This window comes from Procambarus clarkii, chromosome 13 (genome assembly GCF_040958095.1).
Source record: "Procambarus clarkii isolate CNS0578487 chromosome 13, FALCON_Pclarkii_2.0, whole genome shotgun sequence".
NCBI classification, from domain to species: domain Eukaryota; kingdom Metazoa; phylum Arthropoda; class Malacostraca; order Decapoda; family Cambaridae; genus Procambarus; species Procambarus clarkii.
In genome coordinates, this window is record NC_091162.1 from 31,683,447 (window position 1) to 31,704,671 (window position 21,225).

A 21,225-nucleotide genomic window follows, 5' to 3' on the forward strand; every position below is an offset into this window, starting at 1 on the left:
ATATATATATATATATATATATATATATATATATATATATATATATATATATATATATATATATATATGTCGTACCTAGTAGCCAGAACGCACTTCTCAGCCTACTATGCAAGGCCCGATTTGCCTAATAAGCCAAATTTTCATGAATTAATTGTTTTTCGACTACCTAACCTTACCTAACCTAACTTTTTCGGCTACCTAACCTAACCTAACCTATAAAGATAGGTTAGGTTAGGTTAGGTAGGGTTGGTTAGGTTCGGTCATATATCTATGTTAATTTTAACTCCAATAAAAAAAAATTGACCTCATACATAATGAAATGGGTAGCTTTATCATTTCATAAGAAAAAAATTAGAGAAAATACATTAATTCAGGAAAACTTGGCTTATTAGGCAAATCGGGCCTTGCATAGTAGGCTGAGAAGTGCGTTCTGGCTACTAGGTACGACATATATATATTTATGTATGTGTATATACATAATATATATGTGTATGTATACTCTTTCTTTCGGAAGGGGCTTTGTTCCCTTGCTGTTGACGAGGTACTGGGGGAGCAGCTTGCTCTGTTGACTCTCGCATGGTCCCGCAGTTAGTGGGCGCTTTTGGTTGTCTTCCGGCCTCTGGGTGGCGGACGGCTTCTTCCTCTTGGGGGGTTCAGGGCTGGCTGGGTGGGCTTCTTCTCCTGCGCTTCATCATGTCATCTTAGTGGGTGCGTCCTGGATTCTATGCCCTCATCTGCTTGATACCTGCTTGATGGGGTTCTGGGAGTTCTTCTACTCCCCAAGCCCGGCACGAGGCCAGGCTCGACTTGTGAGAGTTTGGTCCACCAGGATGTTGCTTGGAGCGGCCCGCAGGCTCACATACCCACCACAGCCCGGCTGATCCGAAACTTCTCTTAGAAAACTTCAAACTTCATGAAGTGCGAACTTCATCGGAGGACTGTTGTCTGCTGTCTGGCTTCTGTTGGGGCCGGGTGCCTGGATGGTGACTCTGGACCTCCAGGTCAATTTTTGGCACGTTCCTCTCCAGTTTTCTGTGACTGCTACAGTTGGTGGTGGGGCTTCAGGCTTGCTGCTTTTCTTGCCTTCACTAGTTTGTAATTGGCACTTGGTGTATTTATGCATCTTTACCGGATCTTGGGGCCTTGTCTGAGTCTGCTTGGGATTCGGTGTCTGGCCTACCTCGACGACTGGCTGGTGTGGGCTCCCAGTCGGTCCGCTTGTCTGCTCACCAGGAGTGTGGTTCTCTCCAGATTGCCAGGTTTTGTTTCCTGGTGATCTGGAGGCCGTTTCATCTGTTTCTGTCCCAGGTTCGGACCTGGCTGGGTCTTGTTTAGGGCTCTTGGGCTGCTCCTTGTCTTTCCCTCCAGAAGTGTTGCTGCGGGTGTGGTCTCGCCTTTGGCTGTTCATGAGGGGGTCCCGGGTTGCTCGGCGGTTGCTCGAGCAGTTGCGCAGGAGTCTGAACTTCGACATGCTGGTCTGGCCGCGGGGTCGGGTTTGGCTTTGGCGTCTGTTTGGTTCCTTCAGAGACTCCCCTTCCACCTCTCTTGCAATCGTTGGGTTCGTTCTTCCGAGGATCATGTGTTGGTGCTGCGTCACCAGCTTCCTCTTTGGGGTTTTCGGGGTTCCATGCTTTGGCATCTTCCTGAGCCTTCGCTCGATGTGTTCACAGACGGGTCATCTCTCGGCTGGGGCTTTGTGACCAATGCTCACCAGGTCTGGTGGGGATGGTGGGATCTGTCCGTCCGTCAGGCTCACAGCACGGTTCGGGAGTTCGTGGCTGTCTGGTTTGCGTTTCAGAGAGTTCGGGTCACTCGTTGCTCTACCATTCAGCTCCATTCGGACTGTTCTCTGGCGGTTCTTTGCCGGAACCACAGGGTTTCTCTTAGGTAATTACCTAAGTGTAATTACCTAAGTGTAGTTACAGGATGAGAGCTACGCTCGTGGTGTCCCGTCTTCCCAGCACTCTTTGTCATATAACGCTTTGAAACTACTGACGGTCTTGGCCTCCACCACCTTCTCACTTAACTTGTTCCAATCGTCTACCACTCTATTTGCGAAGGTGAATTTTCTTATATTTCTTCGGCATCTGTGTTTAGCTAGTTTAAATCTATGACCCCTTGTTCTTGAAGTTCCAGGTCTCAGGAAGTCTTCCCTGTCGATTTTATAAATTCCTGTTACTATTTTGTATGTAGTGATCATATCACCTCTTTTTCTTCTGTCTTCTAGTTTTGGCATATTTAATGCCTCTAACCTCTCCTCGTAGCTCTTGCCCTTCAGTTCTGGGAGCCACTTAGTAGCATGTCTTTGCACCTTTTCCAGTTTGTTGATGTGCTTCTTAAGATATGGGCACCACACAACAGCTGCATATTCTAGCTTTGGCCTAACAAAAGTCATGAACAATTTCTTTAGTATATCGCCATCCATGTATTTAAATGCAATTCTGAAGTTAGAAAGCATAGCATAGGCTCCTTGCACAATATTCTTTATGTGGTCCTCAGGTGATAGTTTTCTATCTAGAACCACTCCTAGATCTCTTTCTTTATCAGAATTCTTTAAAGATTTCTCACATAATATATAGGTTGTGTGGGGTCTATGTTCTCCTATTCCACATTCCATAACATGACATTTATTTACATTAAATTCCATTTGCCAAGTGGTGCTCCATATACTTATTTTGTCCAGGTCTTCTTGAAGGGCATGACAGTCATCTAAATTTCTTATCCTTCCTATTATCTTAGCATCATCAGCAAACATGTTCATATAATTCTGTATACCAACTGGTAGATCATTTATGTAGACAATAAACATCACTGGTGCAAGAACTGAACCCTGTGGTACTCCACTTGTGACATTTCTCCATTCCGATACATTGCCTCTGATTACTGCCCTCATTTTTCTATCAGTCAGAAAATTTATCATCCATGTTAGAAGCTTACCTGTCACCCCTCCAATATTTTCCAGTTTCCAGAACAACCTCTTATGTGGAACTCTGTCGAAAGCCTTTTTTAGGTCCAGATAGATGCAGTCAACCCAACCATCTCTTTCCTGTAATATCTCTGTGGCTCGATGATAGAAACTGAGTAAATTCGATACACAGGATCTTCCAGATCGAAAACCATACTGTCTGTCTGATATTATATCATTTCTCTCCAGGTGTTCTACCCATTTAGTTTTGATTAGCTTTTCCAATACTTTCACTATTACACTTGTCAATGATACAGGTCTATAATTGAGGGGGTCTTCCTTGCTGCCACTTTTGTAGATTGGAACTATGTTAGCCTGTTTCCACACGTCTGCTACGATTCCTGTACACAGGGATGCCTGAAAGATCAGGTGAAGTGGAATGCTGAGCTCAGATGCACATTCTCTCATAACCCATGGTGAAACGCCATCTGGGCCAGCTGCTTTGTTCTTCCCGAGCTCCTTTAGCATATTTTCCACTTCATCTCTAGACACCTCTATCCGCTCTATGTTGTTCCCTGGAATTCTTATTGTGTCTGACCTTTGGTGTCTGAAAGGTGTTTGACCTTTGGGGTTGGTCCCTTTGCTAGATTCTCGGGGTTTGGCTAACCGGGAGGTTCATGTCCGGGGTGTGTCCTGCGTCCTGACAGACAGCTGTCTCGGTTCATTCCTCTGTTCACTGATTGGCTAGTCATCGCCGACTCGTTTCGTTGGCTCTGCCGGACGTATGGACTCCTGGCATTGGACGTTTTTGAGTTGGCGTGGTCTAGGCATCACCCATTCTATGTGATGCCCTTACCCGCCTGCGAGGCGTTCACGGTGGATGCCTTTCAGCAGGACTGGTCGAGGTGGGGGTACCTGTTCCTCTTCTCCCGGTCCAGCTGATTGCTTCGGGTTCTGGCTCGGTTGGAGCCCATTCCCACGAGAGTAGTCCTTATGGTCCCTTGGTGGCAGGCCCAGCTTTATTTTCATACGCTGCTTGATAGGTGTCCATACCCGGGGCGTTTTCCCGCGGCTCCGCCTCTTTCGGCAGGTCGGACCGGTCCTGTACGTGACTGGTTTAGCCTTCTCCTTGGCTCTTCGTGTCTGGTATATTGTCACGGGTATCACCATCTCTGTGGTGATCAGGTGGCTTTGTTGACGGTGTCCCACCTGCGAGCTTCGTCTCGGCGACAGTATGATGTTCCTGGTGTGTTTCTATGCACTTTTTTCTTGCAGTTCGTAGGTTGTCTTCTCTTTCGCATCGGGTTGTCTTGTCCTTTCTTGGGTTTTCAGGACTACAGTTATTTGATGTTTCTTACTGTCGCCTCGTTTTGTGCTGCGCCGGAGGAGCTGCTCTGGTTTGCGTTTGAGGTGGACGTCACGTCTGCCCCGTTTCGTATGCTTTCTCATGTTTTGTTTCACCTCCGGCCTGTTCATGCGTCGCCTGAGCCATCCTGGTCCTTGATCAGGGTGCCTTCTTATCTTCTCGTCAGTTTGTGGTAGCCCCTTCGGTTCAGGTTTCTGTTCTCTGGTACTGGTGGTAGGTTTGTACGTTTGTAGCCTTTCTCCGTCCTTCTGGCGACGGTCGAGACGGCTGCTTTCCAGAGGGGTTCTTGGGTTATTGATGCTTGATTGGTTCGGCCGGGGATGCATCCTGTGTTGTCCAGTTGCGCATTTTTACTGTTACCTGCGAACCATGTTTGGAGATGCGCTTTGGGTTGATCCGGTTTCCCTCGTTCCCTGTTTCAGGGCTCGGGTCTCCCAGGTCGTCCGCAGAGTTTTTAAGTCTTCCAGTCTGCGGTCTGCCCTTGTGCCCGTACTGTTCGGACGTTTACAGCTTTTGCTGCTGTGTTGGTGACGTCTAGGGCTCATTTCGGGAGCAGGGATTTGAGGGTCACACAGGTTCTTGGCCGCCCATTCTTTATGCGCATCTGCTCCTGTGCGTTCTTGTTGCCTAGGGTTGCAGCCTGTTGCATTGCAAGGCTTCACACTGCAGAGTTTGTGGCGGCCGCCTCCCGGGTCAGCCCTTTCTTTACCTTCTCTTTGGGTATGAATCTCCAGGGAGCCGTAGGGGCTTCCCACAGAAAACCAGCGTTGAATGTAATGAAACTGCATTTTCTGGGTGAGCTCCAGAGGCTCCCTGGCAACCCTCCCTCCCACCAGTTGGCGGTTTTATCGCATTGGTTGAAGCTTAGCTTCCGAACTGATGCCAGGACGTCGGTGCGGTAGATCCGGGGCTCCCCCCTCCCCCTCTCGAGGCGGGGAGGGCTGCGCGGACGATCGGTGCGGCAGTAAAGTGTGATGTTTGCTTGTTAGCTTGTTTCTCTGGGATTGTAGTGAGTTTCTACCTCTGTTCGTTTTTTTGTTTTAATTTTTTACCATGTGGCGTTTGTTTTGTTATGCCTACCTTTCTGGGTGCCTAACCCCGGTCGATGGCAGATAAGGAAAACCCCAACCACAAGGAGGTTTTCCAGGGCTATTGCTCCCTGAAACCTCTCCGAAGGGGTCAGGTTCTGGCACTGGTCCCTGGTAGGTCTGAACTCCTTAGCTAATGTCCCGATCTAATATAACACACACTAGCCTGATAAGCTCCAGAAAGCCTCCGGGGCTCACCCAAAAAATTGCATTTCATTACATTCAACACTGGTTTTTTTGTTTTATAGTAAATCATCAATAGTATTTTCTGTTTTTTGTCCGTAGGGATAACGTTCCTATCAACAATATCTTTCAGGACCCTTTCCTCTGTTTTATGAGCTGTCAAGAAGAGGTTCCTGTAAAATAGTCTAATAGGGGGTACATGTGTTGTGTTAGTTGACTCTTCAGAGGTTGCATGGCATTTTACCTTTCTTCTTATGATGTCTTCAACAAAACCATTAGTGAAGCCATTGTTGACTAGGATCTGCCGTACCCTACAGAGTTCCTCATCGACTTGCTTCCATCCTGAGCTGTTGCTGAGAGCAAGGTCGACGTAAGTATTAACAACACTCCTCTTGTATCTGTCTGGGCAGTCACTATTGGTATTGAGGCATATTCCTATGTTTGTTTCCTTAGTGTAGACTGCAGTGTGGAAGCCTCCACCCCTTTCCGTGACTGTTACATCTAGAAAGGGCAGCTTCCCATCCTTCTCCATCTCGTAAGTGAAACTCAACACAGAATTCCACTCAATTCCATGACCAAGAGATGGCTTCCTTAACCTTGCTGGAATCAACCTCACTGAGGACCAAATCACTCTCCTATATCTGGGTATAAACTGTCATGTTATGTCCAGACCAAGCGAGATGGCCCGGAAAGTGGAGTTGGAGATCCTAATGGACGACATATTCGACCTTGAGACGCAAAAAAAGGTTACCACTAAAGACACTTTGCAAGCAGAACTTATTGCAGAAGGAGGAAAGATTCGAGGCAACTACAGAAGCACCATACTGTCCCCCGAGCTCAAAGCGGCAGCTAAGAGCCTTCGTGAGAACAAGGCAATAGTCGTCAGGAGAGGTGACAAGTCACCAATATACGTCATTCTTAGAAAAAGATGAATATCTGGCGAAAATGAACCTCATACTCTCTGACCAAACTAAATTCCAAAGGGTAACGAAGGACACTACAGCCTAATTGAAAACAAATGTAAACAGATTGATCAAAATTGTGAACGCCAAGAAATCCGGACTCCACCTGCCAAAGGTTATTGGAGAATACAAACCTGGGTATGCATATGGAAATGTCAAGACCCACAAGCCTGGAAACCCACTTCGGCCAATCATCAGCCAGATACCCACACCCACGTACAGACTGGTGAAGCGACGCAACGGCTTGCTGACTCTTTATGTACCTTGTGCTTTCAGCCTGAAGTCTCCAAAGGAATTTATTGGCTTATTGCAAGGAACACGGGCCACAGGGATAAGAGCCTCGTTGGACATAGAATCACTGTTTACCAATGTACCTGTGGATGAAACAATCGGGATGATAGCGAACAGTGTATCGTGATCCGGCTTGTACTCCTCTTGACACACCAGAAAACACTAAGGAAACTACCCCAAGCTTGTACTAAAGAGGCACCCTTCTTGAGCCCAGATGGGCACATGTATAAGCAAATAGATGGGGTCGCCATGGGTTCTCCCCTAGGTGTCCTGTTTGCAAACTTGTACATGGGCACCATCGAACAGAAGGTCTTAGTTGACATGGACTTGAAACCTGCCATATTATGCAGGTATGTTGACGACATTTTTACACAAGTACCAGAAGTCCGACGTCTGCAGGAGCTAAAGGAGGCATTCGAGCGGAATTCTGTGTTGAGTTTCACTTACGAGAAGGAGAAGGATGGGAAGTTGCCCTTTCTAGATGTAACAGTCACGGAAAGGGGTGGAGGCTTCCACACTGCAGTCTACACTAAGGAAACAAACATAGGAATGTGCCTCAATGCCAATAGTGACTGCCCAGACAGGTACAAGAGGAGTGTTGTCAATGCTTACGTCGACTGTGCTCTCAGCCACAGCTCAGGATGGAAGTAAGTTGATGAGGAACTCTGTAGGGTAAGGCAGGTCCTAGTCAACAACGGCTTCTCTAATGGTTTTGTTGAAGACATCATAAGAAGAAAGGTAAAATGCAATGCAACCTCTGAAGAGACAACTAACACAACACCTGTACCCCCTATTAGACTATTTTACAGGAACTTCTTCTCGACAGCACATAAAACGGAGGAAAGGGTCCTGAAAGATATTGTTGATAGGAACGTTATCCCTACAGACAAAAAACAGAAAATACTATTGACGATTTACTATAAAACCAAAAAAACAGCCAACCAACTCATGGAAAACTCGCCAGACACAAAGCAGAATGCCTTGAAAGAGAGTAACGTCGTCTATGCCTTCAAATGCCCACTTGGGGATGGTAAACCCCAAAGAACTCAGTATATAGGCAAGACGACAACGCCTCTTTCCAGACGATTAACAATGCATAAGCAACAGGGCTCCATAAAGGAACACATAATTTCCTCTCACAACCAGACCGTCACCAGAGAAGTCTTAACAGACAACACAGAAATCATCGATAGGTACAGCGATAGCAGACGGCTCGACATCTGCGAGGCACTACACATCAAAAAGTCAACACCAGCAATCAACAGCCAATTAATGCACAACTATATTCTATCAACTTCAAGACTCCGAACCAATATAGAAGCATCAATTGGAAGTATGTACTCAGTACTGAGGCTCTCACACCCGGGAATGTTGCCCATGGTTTTTTTAAAAAAATGGCGTCTGTTTTCAAGAGTCCTGAGGAAGGTGATGTGAACCCTGTGTATCCACAGGCTGTTTAAATCTTGCGTAGTACTCCAAAACTGCATATGCAGTGGTGCACACTTATGCGTCAGTTACTCAAAACTTCATATGCAGTTTTGTGCAGTTTAAGGGTTAATGAAAACAAAAACCCCTTATCCACTTGGCTTAAATACAATCAAAAGAAAAATATACACATGTGAATTTACGTTAATAACAAAGGTGAAGGTAATACTGTATCAACTCGCTAATCCAGACTATATGGGAAGAACGCCCAGTCAGCTTATCACGCTTTTCGGATTAACATACTTTTTCACCTCGGAGTCCAAAAGGGAACATTTCCAACACCATTTATACCACAATCATGATATGCATGATATGAATTGACACACCCTAATTAGTGTGTGGGGTTGGGTGGGTGGTTAGCTGCCTGGCTGGTAGGTGGGTAGGGAAAGTGGGTGGGCAGGCAGGTGGGTAGGTGGGCAGACAGGGATAGGTGGGTTCAGGCAGGTAGGTTTTGGATGGGTGGATGGCAGGCAGATGGGCTTTGTGAGTGAACAGGTTCGAGCAGGCAAGTGAGTGAGCAGGCAGGTGGGTGGGCAAGCAGGCAGGTGGATGGGCAAGTAGGCAGATGGGTGAACTGATGGGTAGGTGGGCTATCAGGCAGGTGGGTGGGCAAGCAGACAGGTGGGTGGGTGGGTGAGCAGGCAGGTGGGTAGGCAGGGAAGTGGGTGAACAGGAGGGTGGGCGAGCATTCAGGTGGGTGAACAGGTGGGTGGGTGGGTGAGCATTCAAGTGGGTGAACAGGTGGGTGGGTGGGCGAGCATTCAGATGGGTGAACAGGTGGGTGGGTGGGTGAGCATTCAAGTGGGTGAACAGGTGGGTGGGTGGGCGAGCATTCAGGTGGGTGAACAGGTGGGAACAGGACCACCTCCAACGCCACCTTCGGTAGGTAAGCTTAAGCGAGTCACATCTGGTACCCCATGCACTCAACAAGTTCTCCCTCCCTCCCTTCCTGACCGACTCCCTCCCTCCCTCCCTCCTCCCCCTCCCTCCCCTCCCTCCCTCCCTCCCTTCCTGACCAACTCCCTCCCTTCCTGACCGACTCCCTCCCTCACTCCCTTCCTGACCGACTCCCTCCCTCCCTCCCTCCTCCCTTCCTGACCGACTCCCTCCCTCCTTTTCTTCCTGACCGACTCCCTCCCTCCTTCCCTTCCTGACCGACTCCCTCGCTCCCTTCCTGACCGACTCCCTCCCTCCTTCCCTTCCTGACCAACTCCCTCCCTTCCTGACCGACTCCCTCCCTCACTCCCTTCCTGACCGACTCCCTCCCTCCTCACTCCCTTCCTGACCGACTCCCTGACCGCTCCCTCCCTCCCTTCCTCCCTTCCTGACCGACTCCCTCCCTCCCTCACTCCCTTCCTGACCGACTCCCTCCCTCCTTTTCTTCCTGACCGACTCCCTCCCTCCCATCCTGGCCGACTCTCTCCCTCCCTTCCTGGTGGTGGTGTACGAGTGTTAGGTCCGGCATTTCACTTATTTATTTCTCAGTGATAAAGATTCACATTAGCACGTTTTCCAGATTAATGTATCTTTTCACCTTTCACCGTGGGAGTCCAAAAGTGGCCATTTCCAAAAATCTTTGTACAGACAGCCACTTGGTTTTCCAACGTAAGTTGTCCAAAGGCAGGCAGGCAGGCAGGCAGGCAGGCAGGCAGGCAGGCAGGCAGGCAGGCAGGCAGGTAGGCAAGCAGGCAGGCAGGCAGGCAGGTAGGCAAGCAAGCAGGCAGGCAGGCAGGCAGGTAGGCAGGCAAGCAGGCAGGCAGGCAGGGAGGGGAAGGAAGGCTGGTAGGCAGGCAGGCAGGCAGGCAGGCAGGCAGGCAGGCAGGTAGGCAAGCAGGCAGGCAGGCAGGCAGGTAGGCAAGCAAGCAGGCAGGCAGGCAGGCAGGTAGGCAGGCAAGCAGGCAGGCAGGCAGGGAGGGGAAGGAAGGAAGGCTGGTAGGCAGGCAGGCAGGCAGGCAGGCAGGCAGGCAGGCAGGCAAGGCAGGCAGGCAGGCAGGCAGGCAGGCAGGCAGGCAGGCAGGCAGGCAGGCAGGCAGGCAGGCAGGCAGGCAAGGCAGGCAGGCAGGCAGGCAGGCAGGCAGGCAGGCAGGCAGGCAGGCAGGCAGGCAGGCAGACAGGCAGGCCATCAGGTAGAATTCGCTGACAAAGCACCGACCAAGGCCTTCCGCCATACACTGTATTAAAATTTATATCTTAGCTTTATGCTATTATATGTTGATTTTCGTGCTAAGTGTACTGTATTACGATACATTAATCATCACTAACATGTTTTATTGCTTCCTGTTTATTAATTAAACAAACACATTTTTTTCTTATGAATTATCGACAGTTGAACCACTTGACCAATGGAGCAATGTGTGTATGGGATATGGGGCGGGTGTCGGTGGTGTGGGGGGTGACGGGCTGACTCCGATAACCCTACACACTCGACCCTGTTAGCCAGAACTGTTATTTAAATTCTGGATGTACATGATCATATATATTTTTGGTTACAGATTTTGTTTAGCAATATTATTAGGATAATAAAAAGTTATAAAAATACTTGTTTCATGAATGCTTTATTGTATTAGATGGAAATTCTCCAGGCTGACAATCTATTGCCACCGACAGAAGGATCTCTTGGGGTGGGAGGGAGGCAGTGAATGTGGGCAGGACAGAGAAAGTGAGCATCAGTGAGGGGTGACTCCCTCCCTTTCTGGTGGTGGTGTACAACGAGTGTTAGGCCGCTGATCTGGCCAAACCTCTGATAGTCTGGCTTCCATGGACATTTTGGCCGGATAGGGAGATAACTTTATCCGGCCATCATTTTGCCGGATTAGAGCATTTTCTGGATTGGCGAGCTTCTACAGTACTTTATACAAAATGCTATGAGCGTCTACCGTCACCCGTAGGCGAGGATAGATGCGGAAGCAATCACCATTAGAAGGGTAATCTGCTGTGCTGGATGCTGGCAAGTGCTTTTATACGGGCTGTGACATCATATTGGCGCGAATTTGGGGCTTGGCAAGGAACCGGCAAAGTAATGGTCGTAGTGGTAGTTTGCTCGTGGCATCTGGACAACCGACGAAACTGCAGGTGTGCAGCTCTCGTGAAAGGTAGGGTGGAGGGGGGGGGGGGGGGAAGGTGTGTCTAGACAATATGTTTTGGTACATATTTTTGTTGTTTCTTGATGTTGAATCTTGATGTTGGAGCATGCTGGCATGGAGGTCATAAGGAACAGGCAGAATTTACTGCTTTGCAGGAGATAACCGTAACAGCTCCTCCCTGAAGCCTGTTTCTATCGCCTGGGCTGCTGATGCGGAGTGAAGATTGGAAATGGGAGATTCCACCTCGTGGACTCTGGATAGTGTGTCGTTTGAGACGATGTCCGAGATGTTGATAAGAAAAATATTGATGGTGTAGTGCTGCAGGGCCCAGTGAAGCAAGCGCTGGTTGGAGAACTGGGCCTACTGCAAGAACCGAAGAAGATTGTGATCTGAGATGTTGAGATGGTAACCTTGAAGATAGGATAGGGTTAGTAGTGTTGCAAGCTGGGTAGGATGTTGAGTGATTCCTTTATGATTGTAGTAGCTGAATAGCATGATTCCATATCACTGCGGTGTCATGACATCCCCCAACGCCAGTGTTGCCGGCATCAATATGGAAGACGAAGGGTTTCCTAACATCTGGCGAGGCGAGAATGGGATTAGTACAAGATAATGGTTTTTGCTGTTCAGATGAAATGAAGTGTGATTTGGTTTTAAGGCATTTTGGCTGAAGGCTGGTCAAGTTGTCGAGAGGAGCACGCTTATTTGGATTTGGTTCGTAGATAGGAAGATCTTCCTTGATCTTGGAATTAGAGATAAATACGTTAGAATCACTGCTGTCAGGAGAAGCAGAATAATAAGGGCTAGACAATACCTGGAAGATGTTGGTTTTCTTATACAGGTCGCTGGAGAGGTTGGTGCCACAACTGCTCTGACTCTCTTGGAGATGTCGGCACTGCGGGCACTGCTTCACGAGGTGCTTCACAACGTTAGCAGCCATAATGTTCTTGACAGGAACTGCTGTAGGAAACCTGGTGGTAGGAAAAGGGATATTACTGATACGGATGTTACCTGAGCTTGCCTTGGGCAGAGGCCCGACACTGTCAATAATGAGCTTGCTGAACGGCTCTGAAGGCACAGGAATGGGAATCAGTGGTGCCTTGGATAGGGGGGTGTTTGGCTTACCTGCCATCTGACATGTGTGGCAGGTATTCACAAAGGTATTTACATCACGAGCCATACCTGGCCAATAATAATCTTGCAACAGGGTTTTACATTTATTAATCCCGTAGTAGGAGAGAGGGCCATGGACCAAACACATGATCTCCTGCCTTAGGCTGGTAGGGACTACCAGCTGGTCGACATTAGCCCAATCGTCCTCCTTTAACTTACTAGAACTGCATCTGCGATATAAAATCTTATTATCTAAGAAAAACCCAGGGATAGAATCTGGTTGAGTCTGGGCCTGAAAGAACAAAGATGTTAGGGATAGATCTGCTTTCTGCAACTCACGAAACTCCAACAGGTTGAGATTCAGTGAGATGCCCTGAGAATCTTGAGGGGACAGATGAAGCTACTTGTTGCAGTTGAGTGGCTTGGGCATGAGTCGTCACCATGCATGGCTTGGAGATATCCTCTGTTTCGTTGGTCGATTGTAGCTCTTCTACATTGTATTTCATAACAGGGTTTTCGGTGGAAGAGTCACATACATGTGGTTTGTTACTGATCATGAGGTTCGTGGGTTCTTGATTTTCGGCCAAGTCGTTGCTCAGGAGAAATTAAATTCCTTGCGTGGGGAAAGGTTTCTCCCCGATGGTGACTTGGACCTCACCTCGGATGAACGAACAATCTAGGTGGACTCTTGCGAGTGGGTATGGAGTGGTTGCAGTGAGGTCGGTGATGAGGACGGTTTTTCCTGTATTGGTGACATTGGGTGCAGCTGCTTTGAGGAGTATCGATTGTAGAGCAGCTGTGTCCCTCAAGATGTTCACTTGGATCCTTGGATTGAACACTGGCAAGTCCTTTTATACGGCCTGTGACGACATATTGGCACGAATTTGGGTCTTGATGAGGAACCGGCAGAGTAATGATCATAATGGTAGTTTGCTGGACAACTGGCGAGATTGCAGGTGCGCGGCTCTCATGGAAGGTGGGGTGGAGGGGAGGGGGAGGTGTGTCTAGACAATACGTTTTAGTATGTATTGTTGTTGTTTCTTGATGTTGGAGCATGCTGGTATGGAGGTCATAAGGAACAGGCAGAATTTACTGCTATGCAGAAGATAACCATAACAATATACAATTGAGGATGCCGTGCATGATATAAATGTCCCGTGGCTACACAGGGTTCACATCAGCTTCCTCAGGGCTCTAGTAAATAGACGCGATTTAAAAAAAATTGTGGATAACATTCCCGGGTGTGAGAGCCTCAGTACTGTATGAGCACCCAAAGCTGGCACATGCAGCATGAGTTAACAGCACTGCTGTTCAGCTTGTGACCACAGCATCATCTAAAAATGTGAATATATTTACATACCTGCTATTATTTAGCGATGATAGTATTACAGAAGACCCCCTGATTGTGATAAAAATGACCAGTATTCTGATAATAGCAGGATTGTGCTGATAATTAGCTCTGTGTGGGAGGAGTAATGCTGAGGGAGGGAAGGCTGAAGCGTCGTCTGCTGAATCTGTGTGGCTACCTGTTATTGTCTGCATTCACCATACCAGTTTAGTGGTTCACTATGGTGAATGCAAATGTAGATACAGTACTTGTATATAATGTGTGCATTAGTGTAATTATAGCAAAAGGAGTATGTTGGGAGCAGCCATTTTGGTGAGGGAGGTGGCATCATCTGCATGACTTGTCATGCTGTGTAGGGTGGCCACTATGCTGTTTGGGCACCATACCAGTTTAGTTGTGCAGTTAATGTGAATAAAACATGTAGATATTTATATATAATGTGTGTATATAGTGTAATAACAACACAAACAGTATGGATGCAGGAGGAATGTTAGTGCATCTGGTCTTGAATGAGTGAGGGAGAGAGGAAGCACCAGCTGACTGTGTGGCGACCTCTGTTATTGTCTGAACTCACCATATGTGGGGGGTTTTCTTTTTTCCTTTCATGACTGCAATGCATACGTCGCCAATGTACATGTGGCAGACGCTTCACGAAACTGTCGGAATTAGCAGAATAGAAAATATGAGAGCAACCGTACAGGGCCTGGGAGCAAGGTCGAGTTAGAGTCCTTGAGGGTCTCTTCTCAGACTAGCCTCACCTGGTCCTGCTCCACGTTGATCGTTGGAATCTCCTCAATGATTTAACACTTTAAGGGACTCCTAGGGTCCTCTTCACATTTATAGTTTAGTGAATTAGGCAACTCGGTGTTGAAGACGCCTAGAGCTGAAGGCTTGAGTAATTGATTAGCAGTATTCAGAAGTGATTCAACGGAAACACCGCATAAAGCTTAACAGTAGTTTATTTACTAACTTAACCACTAATACAAAGGGTGTTTGATTTACTTTGGATTGGCGTCAGCAAAGCTATGGTTGTATTAGTGAGATTCTTGACGTCTGGCTAAACGACTCGTATCCACTCGTGGAGAAACACCTAACTTAACACAGTTGACAGCCAATCATTAACACGGCAACCTAACTGCCGGTATGCAAAGGGATCACAAGAGTTCCAACCGGATACTCGGTAATGATGATATGCAATAAATCAACAAATACACTGTCAATGGGACAGGCAATAACATGCACAATAATAATCACACACAATAACTAAATGTGTGGTGTATGTGAAGCTCACATTCACAGATGAGTGAAATGCCGTGATACCACACAGATAACCACGCATTCACCGTCGATTCACCTATAACCTGTGACAGGTATGAGAAGGTGAGAACTGTGGTTGATATCTTAGATCACACAGACACAGTAGAACAATGACAAGATCTTGTACTTACAGATAAGGTACCTTTCCTTACTCACTCACTCAGGCACATTTATGCAAGAACTCGAAGGTGGCCTGACAGCGGGTTTCGCTCGTGGACACGGAGGGTACTCGCAGTAGGGAGTACAGACACATGCACACACTCTTGGCACTGGCGGTGAGTAAGGGTGGTGACGTCACGTGGTACAGTGAGGGCGGCGGTGGATGGCGGTTGCAGGTTATATGATACCATGCACTACACTGTACACTGTGGTAAAGTCACACACAGATTACTTAGGCTGCGGCACTGCCTTAGTTCACTCTAAGTCACTCACAACAATATTTTTCACCAGGGGTTACCTGATACCAGTCTGTTTCACTCTGGAGATTTGTCACTTTAGGCTTCTGAACAATATATTCACACTCGTGATTCTGGGCGAGTGTGGGGTATATCGCAAAGACGCTGAGTTAACTAGACGGTGAGGAATGGACGGTGTTCAGTCTAGTGGCCGTTAGACAGAACAGAATACGTCCTCTTTGCAAGAGATCCCTCACAAGAATACTCTACAAGGGCTGCCGGGCAACTCGTGGCACACAGCACAAAAAGAGTTACAATTTGACCAATAGCATTGCAGCAAATGAGCGGGAACCAATCATATTGACCGTTCGATGATCAGTAGCAGGAGTGACGTCATGAACACGTCACGACCACGTCATAGCTGTTATTTGAGGTTGACCTCAGGGTCACACCATCGCCTCGCAGGCGTCCCTTCTACTCTTCTCACGGTCCGCACCGGCCAATGTACTCACTGACCCTTGGTGGCAAGCATGCGTAACGTTCCTGTATCTACTTCCAGCCTGGACATACGGCGGCCTCCATATTATGAAAGTGTTCCTGGTTAAGTGGGCATTCTGGAGATACCCAACATGCCAGGTCACTATCCAGGATTAAGAGAGATAGGCTTGTGCACAAAATCAGTGCACTGCGCACTGCAATGAGCCATTCAAATCAGCTGTGGGAGACTCTTGAGAAACCATATTCTCACATCAACCCCCAACAAAGACCGAGCCCACATAGTGGTGCTTGTTCCACCTCTCACACCGCTGACTGCACGTGCATGTACTGAGTTCACGTGGCACGGCCGGGTTGAGCGGACCCCGTTTTCTATACCGCTAGGCTAGGCGGGGCTTCGTTTAGACTGTTCTCTTCTGGTAAGAGGAATTTCTTCAGTCACCGGGTCACATGTGGCTATCTGTTCAGGTTTTGAGCAGGCACTGTGGTCGGACGTAGCTCCAGGTCTGGGTCGGCTCAACGCCTCGAAACCCTGAGTGGCTCTAGTCTGTCCACTGCCTCTCTCCACCTGTGTCATGCCTAAAACATCAGAGACACACAGGGAACCAGTGTCCGGTGATTCACATTGCATTTCCTCGCTCATGTCCTCCTCGTTCGACGATTCGGTACTGACCTCTGACCTACTCAACCAATCAGGACCTACTGCTGAGAGCAGTGGGTTGTCGATCGGCTCTGTCAATGTCGAGGCCCGTGGTCCTCTCCTGTTCTTACATCTTACATGCTTCTTCGGCTTTGTTGATACATCTACAGGAGGGTCCTCGTAGCGTTTGAGCATGTTGACGTGGTACTTCTTCCTGGCACCATCGACGTCGAGCACGTAGTTTAACGAGTGCGAGCACTCCACTACAGAGCACCACTTGGGTTCCGAACCCCTTGGGGACGAGACCCGTCGGTTAACATGTAAGTTCGTATACGAGAAATAGAGGGGAAAAAATAAACTAGAAATGTAAAAAGAAATTTTTCCGAAAAATTTACGAAAAAACTCTAGGGGAAAAAATCGACAGGTTCATGGCGTAAATGCGACCGTGTTTTGTTTGTACTCACCAATAAGTGAAGTCCTGATCCGCTTTATAAAAGTCCTTAATTGTTCATAACTGATTATTAAGACGTCTGGCAAACATCCTCTGGATGTTTCCTGCCAGCCTGCAGGAACATCCTGCCAGCCTGCAGGCACATCCTGCCAGCCTGCAGGCACATCCTGCCAGCCTGCAGGCACATCCTGCCAGCCTGCAGGCACATCCTGCCAGCCTGCAGGCACATCCTGCCAGCCTGCCTGCCAGCCTGCAGGCACATCCTGCCAGCCTGCAGGAACATCCTGCCAGCCTGCCTGCCAGCTTGCCTGCCAGCCTGCAGGCACATCCTGCCTAAAATATACGATGATGTACTGTACATTTAAGAAACAAATCTGGGTCACAGGTCTGTGGAGTGTGGTTAGGCTTGCGGAGTGAGCCGGTCCCTCCCCCACCACCGATACACCTCCCCCACCCCCCCACCCCAAACCCATACACACACACACACACTCTCAAAGGTCACGTGGTTCACGGTTCACTTCAACACCCATATATCGCTTCCTGCCTGCCTGCCTCCTTCCCAGCCTGCCTCCTTCCCAGCCTGCCTCCTTTCCAGCCAGCTTGCCTCCCTCCCTGCCATCATGCTAACGGGTAGTGTGTGTTAGGCTTATCTTCGGGAATGAGCCGGTCTCACCCCCACCACCAACAAACCACCCGCCCCCCTACATCCCATCTCTCAAGGTCACGCGGTTCAACCGCGTGACTACCACTCACTCCCTGCCTGCCAGCCTGCCTGCAAGCTAGCCTGCCTGTCTGCCTGCCTGTGCCTGCCTGCCTGTGCCTGCCAGCCTGCCTTTCCCTTCCTAATTCTCACTACTTCCATCCCTTCCTGCCTACCTCCTAGCATCTCTCCCTACCTCCCCCTCCCTCTTAGCATCTCTCCCTACCTCCCCCTCCCTCCTAGCATCTCTCTCTCCCCCTCTCTCACTGATTCTCCCCCCCCCCCTCATTCATACTGCCTCCCACCTAAGCTCCATCGTCCATCCACCCACCAGTCAGCCATCACTGACGCAATGTGTGCATTTGGAGCCAACATGGTGCACAGATGTTTCTTGATTGTGCAGATATGTAAAACAAAAGCACAATGAACATTCCAGCCTTATGGCAATTCAAAATAATAGGAATAATAGGCCGTGAATCTGTGAAGTCACAGTGGGCAAACTGGACCATCTCCCACCCACCACTACAAGCCGGCGTGACGCTTGGCGGACCCCTTCCTACCCGAACTTTGTTCGGGTAGCATGACTCCCCAACCCCAATCGGGAAACTGGAAGTTTCTTATAACTAAAGTTCGGAAACCAAGTGGTGCTCTGTACCATGAATGGGCCCTTCCACTGCAGCAAGAGCTTGTTCTTGCTGGTGGGAAGTAACAAACGTACCTTGTCACCTACACTGAACTTGCGTTCTTTTGCTTTTTTTGTCGTATGTTTGCTTCTGGTACTCCTTTGCTTTTGCTAGCTGTTCTCAGGCCAGCTGACTGGTGTTCTCCCAGCCGTTCCCGTAGATCGATGACGTACTCGTACGTCGTCTTGGTTTCAGGGGTACAGTCATCTCCTTCCCACAGGTTCCTCAGTACCTGCAGAGGGCCTTTAACTGTGCGACCTTACAAAAGCTCGAAGGGTGAGAACCCTGTGCTAGCTAGTGGCACCTCCCTGTAGGCAAACAACAAAGGGTTGATATACCTGGGCCACTCCCGAAGCTGTTCGATGTACATTCTATTCAACATCTTGAGAGTGCCATTGAAGCGTTCTACCAAACCGTTTCCCAAAGCATGATACGGCGTGGTGAGTGATGCTCTCGCTGTGAGCAGACGTCGGACTTGGTCCATCATCTCGCTGGTAAACTGTGTCCCTCGGTCGCTATGGATCCACTCAGGTATACCAAGGCGACTGAGAAAACCTACCAAGGCTTCCGCTACCGTTGTCGTCTCGATGTTCTTCAGGGCAGCTGCTTCTGGGTATCTTGTTGCGTGATTGACCATAGTCAGGATGTACTTACTGCCGTCCGTTGCACTCGGTATGATCTGACCAACCAGATCAATGCTCACCAGCTTGAATGGCTGATCAATGATGGGGAAGGGCTGAAGCTTCCCGGGCTTCACTCGTCCTCGATCAGTGGTGCGCTGACAGGTGTCACACGAGCGAGTGTAATGCTGTATTTCCCCAGTAATTCCTGGCCAGTAGAACACAGCTTGTATCCGTGCACTGGTCTTTGCGTGACCCATATGACCTCCCATCAAAGCTTCATGCCCCAGGCGGAACACAGCCAGTCTATGCTCCTGTGGAACAACGAGTTGGTCCCAAGTGTCGTGGGGCGTCTCAACTCTGCACACCAGTTTCCCATTATGGTGCAAGTACCAGTACTTGCATTCCTGGTGTTGGAAAACCTTTTTCTCCTCAGCATACCTACATATCTGGGCTTGTGTTGGGTTGCTCCTTTGGGCATCAATAAACTCCTTTGCAGACACTCCCTGAATGTCTTGTAATTTCAAAGGTTTTTCTGGGCGAGTCGGCTTGTTGCTCCCTGACCTTGTGGTGACAGCTGCCACGAGCGTGTTACCTGTTAATGGAGTTGCTGTCACTTCAACCAGAGGTTTTGCTTCTTTCTCCATTACTTCACAGCTTGCCTTCTCTCCCTTATTCTTCAGCTGGGTGAGGGAGTGGTCACTCCCTGTGATGTCATCCCCGGGCGAGTCGCCCTTGGCATCAGCTGACTGAGGGCGGCTGCACACAGCTGAGGAAGCATCCTCACGCTCCCCCGTTTTCTTCGAGGGTGGACTCAGGCAGAGACTTCCGGTACATTCCCCAATAATAATCCATATATAGCACGTTCCTGTTGAACGGCGCGGATTTTACCTTTGATGTAAGGTGTGTCGACCCACACATACACCTTCACCATCTTTTTAGCATAGCCATTTGGGAATTTGACATAGATATGTCTACCTGTCTCAGATCCTGGCCTTACTAGGCTTTTCCTTACCATGTGGGCAGTGGCGCCTTTGTCACGGAAGATTTTCGCCGATTTTCCGTTCACATTTCTGGCCACTACCTCAAGGGTCCAAGCTAGTGGATCCTTTCCAACGTTGGGATGATTCTTGCCACTTGAGCTCACACCTGCTATGTAACCTGATTTCGGTTTTACCTTGCAATCAGCTGCCCAATGACCTGGCTTACCACAGGTGTAGCACTTGTGCACATGCTTATTGGAAGAGTTTCCCTGCTCCCCTGACACACCAGTCTTAGGCTTAGCTTCCTCGCCAGTACCTGTAGCATGATGCTTCTCGTGTGGCTTCACCCCTTTCACCTGTCTCCTGGCCCCAGCCCACATATCAGCTTGCTTGGCCATAGACAGATTTGACACAGTTTCTTGCTCTTTGAGCTTGACATGCAGAGACGATTCGCATGCTTCTAAGAACTGTTCATGAATCATCAGTTGATAGAACTCCATGCTCCCAGGAGCAGTCTCCATGAGTTCACAGTAACGGTTTAGACTCGATTCTAACCGCTGTAACATGAGCACATATGTCTCTCCTTTTTGCAATTGAGCTCTACGGAAATTCTCTAGCATCCGGTCTGCAATGATGGCAAAACCATTCAGCAGCGCTGTTGTCAATGCCTCATAATCTCCGCGCTGGTGTGGACCCAGACTGTGGTAGATAGTTAGAGCCCTACCCTTTAACAATGCACTAAGAGCGAGTGCCCACTTTGATCTTTCCCACCCGCAATCAACGGCGTGACCTTCGAAACGCTTGATGTATGCATCCATCGAGTCGTCCCTCTCATCAAAGTTAGCTAGTTTAGGTAGTTTGACAGTCTTACCTTGTTCAACGTTAGTCTCTGTTGAACGACCACTTGTCTGGTCATCTTGCCTTGCTTGTAACTGCATGTGAGCTATGCGTTCAGTACTTTCTCAGTTCTGCTGATCAGTCCAGCATTTGTTTTCTCTCTCCTGCTGATCAGTCCACAGTTTGCTTTCTCTGTCCTGCTGATCAGTCCAGAGTTTCATAGCTTGCTCTGCTACTTTATTCCCTTCGAATCCCAACTCCCTAACTTGGTTACGGTATT

At 48.7% G+C, this 21,225-nt stretch overlaps 1 protein-coding gene across 1 annotated transcript in view; it reads left to right on the top strand.

Annotated features, from left to right (window-relative positions):
* Window positions 1–21,225, top strand: part of LOC123757283 (uncharacterized) — a 255,142-nt gene that overhangs the window by 196,912 nt on the left and 37,005 nt on the right.